The 5,000-nt window shown below is 49.5% G+C and overlaps 1 protein-coding gene across 5 annotated transcripts in view; it reads left to right on the top strand.

The window, feature by feature from the left end:
• The window catches only part of LOC135099794 (uncharacterized), a 390,580-nt gene that overhangs the window by 154,830 nt on the left and 230,750 nt on the right, over positions 1–5,000 (top strand). For all 5 annotated transcript variants that reach the window (XR_010268388.1, XR_010268387.1, XM_064002316.1 and 2 more), the window contains one exon: positions 1,375–1,413. The gene's annotated coding sequence lies outside the window, so the exon portion shown is untranslated. The remainder of the gene's footprint in view (positions 1–1,374; positions 1,414–5,000) is intronic.

Raw genomic sequence — 5,000 nt, 5'->3', positions numbered from 1 at the left:
ATATAAAGCAATCATACACACACATACACACGAACACAAACGATCACACCTGATCAGTAATATAATTGAAGGAGAAACTCGATCTCTAGAAAAGTAAGATCAAGAGTGAACCGAAAATATCACAAAAATCCCCAAGATGAGGTTAGTCTACTTATCTAGTAATGGTCCGGGCTGAGTTATCACAGGCTTAGTGGCGTTTAATTAAATTCACAAGTTGAGAAAACCCGTCAGGTAAGCTTCAGGGTTGGGGGAGGGAGGGGCAGGTGAAGCAATGCATTTTTTTTTTATCTTTTTCTTTTATTTCTATTGCTTTCAGTACAGGGAGGTATGAGCGAAGGGGGTAGGAGGAGATGGTGCAGGTAAGGGAAAGGTTTCCAAGGGAGGGGAAATAGGAGGTGGGAAATGGGGTCACTCACCTGGGGGTTTTGTGTTCAGGTGTGCCTTCGGGGAACGGATTTTGAGATTCGCGTTAGTTCACCTGCCTGTGTTTACCTGTGAGGGAGCGGGGAGGTTATGTGTTTTTTTTTTTTTTCCGTCCTCTGCTAGTTGCTAAAAATAGTACTGTGATGAGCGTTACAGTGATGTTGATAATAGTATTAATAATAATGCTCGTTTTATTATTGTTATTATTATTATTATTATTATTATTATTATTATTATTATTATTATTATTATTATCATTAGTAGTAGTAGTAGTAGTAGTAGTAGTAGGAGGAGGAGGAGGAGGAGGAGGAGGAGGAGGAGGAGGAGGAAGTTCATGTTTTTGTTGTTCTTGTTGTTTTTGTTGTTGTTGTTGTTGTTGTTGTTGTTCTTCTTCTTTATTCTTATCTTGCAGCAGTAGCATTAGCGGTAAAAAAATAATAATAGTAAAAGGAAGAAGAGAAATAGAAAAAAAAGCAGATTATGACGCAAGAGAAAAAAATGACATTAGACATGAAGAATAAGAAGAGGACAAGAAAGAAAATAATCCAATCAGTTTACTCGCACAAAGCAGAATGAACGCAGGAAGAAATGCAAGAACTTGCAGGACGAGGCGGATTTAATGAGAGGAAAAAAAAGGAGGGAGGAAGTATTGGACATAAATGGTAAAAGACATAAAAAGAAACCAGAAGGAACAAAAGACTCGAGTGTAAAGGAAGTAAATGAACTGGATAAAATATAAAAATAATGGTAGAAGAGTACATGTGAGAGAGAGAGAGAGAGAGAGAGAGAGAGAGAGAGAGAGAGAGAGAGAGAGAGAGAGAGAGAGAGAGAGAGAGTAACGTGGTGGGAAATCTCAAGTAGGAATCATAGTTAGTAAAATGTAAAAGTCGTGATACATTCTCGATGAAGTCAACCATTCGTTTTAATTTTACATTCTCTTTTATTTTTCAGGTATGGACACTCGAGCACTGGATTACATCTCTCCTATTAGTAAGTATGAGACATGTATTTTTTCATTAGATAATATTCTTGTAACTCATCACAAACAGTCTTAAAGAGGACATAATATACCTATCTGTTTATTCTTCCTTTGTTTTCCATTGAAATTCATATCTCTTCACCACTCTCCCCACACACACAACTGTTGAGAAAAAAAGGTTATTGGTGTGTGATCAAGTACGTGTTGTCATAAAAAATGGAGGCGAGTGATTGGATACATTCTTCCTCCACATCTTTCACTCCAATCCCTCGATTTCCTTCGTTATTCTTGCATCTTTTTCCCTTTTCAGCTTTGGTTACTTCCTCCTCTCTTCTCTTGATTGTTCTTAGTCTCTTCCCTTTCGTCTTTCATCTAACATACTTTGCACCACATACTTCTCATTTCTTCCCGCTCTTCCACCTCCCAGATTCCATTTTTCCTCCACACTCACTCACTCACCCACTGACTGAATCACTTACTCACCCGATCACTCAATCTCTTATTTCTCTTCTCTTTTATTTTTCTCTGTGTGGTTGTTAGCTAGTTGTGTGAACGAGTGAATGAGCGAGACTTGTGTGAGGCATGAATACGTGTATGAGTGAACGAGCTAGGCTTCAGTCATAAGTGTTAAGTGGAAGTGCGCGGCCTGGCGCCGAGAGATCACCTACCTCCAGCCTTCTGTTCACACCTTCTGTGAATAAACACCTGCACTGTTACCTGCGTTTCCTGTGCCCCTGCTGGTCAAGAGTCGAACATGGCGCAGTGAGTAGGATCAGGACAAGGCTGCAGTGGGTACGGCGCAGAATGGAGAAGCAGTTGGAGGCGCTGGCTGCCCTGCTAGCGCGACAGTCAGAGCAGAGTCAGGCTCGCGAGGAGCGTTTAACCCAGCTGCTGGAGAGAGTGGGGACACAAGCTCCCAGTCGCACCACGGCGAGCAATGAAGGCGAAACCACAGCCCGCAGCACGTCTACCCAGGGCGCGAGGTTCCCGACGTCCGCCACCATCATTCCTCACTTAACGGCGTCAGCATCTTTACGTGAGTTCGACACGTGGCGCCATAAGTTTGAAGGATACGTAACCCTCGCCAGGATAGACTGTCTCTCCCTGGCTGAGCAGAGGGCGGCACTCGCTGCTGTCCTAGACGACGAGTGGACCCGTACACTTCGCTACGGGATAAGCTTACCGAGAGACGCGGAGTTAAGAACCATCCTCGATGCAATGTGTGAGTACCTGCGAAGCCAGCGCAACATCATCATGGATAGAAGAGACTTCTACTCCCGCGTGCAAGAAACGCAAGAAGGTTTTGACGACTTTTTATGTGCTGTTAAGGAAATCGCCAATTTCTGTGACTTTTGCGACCAGTGCATAAACCATCAGCTGCGTGACAGAATTGTCGTTGGGACACGAGACGAAGTGGCTCTGAAACGCATGCTGGAAAACAAGAAACTCACCCTTGAAAACGCCATAGATATTTGCAGAGCATCGGAGAGCGCTAACCAGTGTAGTGCAGTACTAAGGGGCGGCTCTCACTCTTCGAGCCATGGTATGAACGCTGTCTCGAACTACAGGAAGGGCAGTTTCGGGGGCTCAAGCCCCACGGGCTGTTATCGTTGTGGCAAAGATTGTCGCAGTGACAAAAGGGGATGCCAGGCAATAGATAAAGTGTGTCGTAACTGCGGGAAAAGAGGGCATTTTGCGAGTGTATGTCAGCAGACAGTGAGGAAACGACGAGGAGCTTCGAGGAGTTCCTCAACTGTCTCTCCTCATCGCGGTGCAGGCCCGAGGCGGGGAGCCAGTGCCAGTGTATACCAGCTCTTATCAGGCGTATACACAAAGGACGGTGACGGCACGACCTGCGCCCCAGGTGCTCATTACCGCCACACATCCCGCTGGAAGAGACAAGATTACGTGGACTCCCTGACTCTGGGGCCGAAACGACCGTTATTGGCCTCGACACGGCAACACTCCTTGGAATCCCGCCCTCCAGCTTGGCGCCCGCTGATGGTGATGGACTTTATGCTGCCGGTAATCACCCCCTCACCTGTGTAGGAACTTTCTCGTCGCACTTGCAACTGGGCGACAGGGAAGCTGAGACTGTTGTGAGCGTGGTGAAGGAGGTGAAGGGGGCGCTGCTTAGCTGGTACGATTCCATCGCTCTCGGAATCCTCCCCGAAGATTTTCCGGCTCAAATCCGACCGCTACGCAGGGAAGAACAGCACACCGGCAACAGCTCCATCAAGTACCCGACCGCCTCGCAGCCACCTCTATCTACGCCCACAGAAGTGATCAGCTGGCCTCATTCCTACGACCCAACGCCACAGCAGCGTGCGCACGCACGCTGCTGTGATCAAGGCCTTTCCCAGCGTCTTCGAAGCAAAGGAAGGTTTACGTGCAATGGCTGGTGGATCCATGGCCATCGAGTTGACAGACGACGCTCGACCCTTCGCCCAACAGCCCGACGCCCTCTCACGTGCTCCAGTACAGGACCCAGTGGAGGAAGAGGATGCTGCTACTTCTGGTGACCTCGACCCTCTCCACTCAGCGGTCATCTCAGCGTTATCTGCCACCAATGAGGACGGCGTCCGCTTAGCACCACTCCAGGATCAGACTGTGGAAATGGTACGTGCCGCAGCAGCAAGAGACGGGGAGTACTGCTTGCTCAAGAACGTCATCATCGAGGGCTTCCCTGATCATTGCCACGACCTCGATCACCGCTTGCGTACGTACTGGCCGGTGCGCAGTCTGCTGGCCGTAGACGACGACCTGGTGGTTTACGGGCCGAGGCTTCTTATTCCTCACAGCCTCCGCCGAGAAACACTAGAGCGACTCCATGACAGTCATCAGGGGATGGAGCGCACCAAGCGACAGGCCCGACAAACGGTGTACTGGCCTGGTATGGACAGAGACGTTGAGAACGTCGTTTCTGGATGCTCACTATGCCGTCCACTCCTACCAAGCCAAGCCAACGAACCTCTCTGGCAGGACACGGACACACCCAGCAGGGTGTTTGAGTCAGTTTCTGCAGACTACTTCCACGCAGCAGGCCGTACATACCTCGTGTATGTAGATCGCTTGTCTGGGTGGCCTCACGTGTCTGCATGCTCACGTCCAGCATCGGCTGATCAGCTCGTTCGTGTCCTTCGGGGTGTGTTCGCCGACACGGGCGTGCCTGTTCTCCTGAGGACTGACGGTGGACCGCAGTTCACTTCTTCATCGGTACGGCGCTTCCTGGCTCGATGGGGGGGTGGAGCATCGTGTATCTTCACCTCATTATCCACGCTCCAATGGTCACGCCGAGGCAGCGGTCAAGTCCGTGAAGAAGCTGATCCTCACGACCACACAGCAGGGACACCTGGACGAGGATGCGTTCGCTCGCGGGTTGCTGGAACTGCGCAACACTCCGAGGGCGGAAGGGCGATCACCAGCACAAGTCCTCTTCGGTCATCCTATGAGGTCCTGTGTCCCGGCTCATCATCGCTCATACGCTCAGCAGTGGCAGCGCGCTGCTGATGAGTGCGACGCCAAGGCAGAGCGACTGAGGAAGAAAGCGAAACTTCGCCACGACGCGTCCGCCCGTACTCTTCCTCTCCTGCACCTC

The sequence above is a fragment of the Scylla paramamosain genome, chromosome 1, assembly GCF_035594125.1.
Source record: "Scylla paramamosain isolate STU-SP2022 chromosome 1, ASM3559412v1, whole genome shotgun sequence".
Lineage (NCBI taxonomy): Eukaryota > Metazoa > Arthropoda > Malacostraca > Decapoda > Portunidae > Scylla > Scylla paramamosain.
Note: the sequence above shows the minus strand (reverse complement) of the source record. Positions and strands in the feature narration are given on the sequence as shown.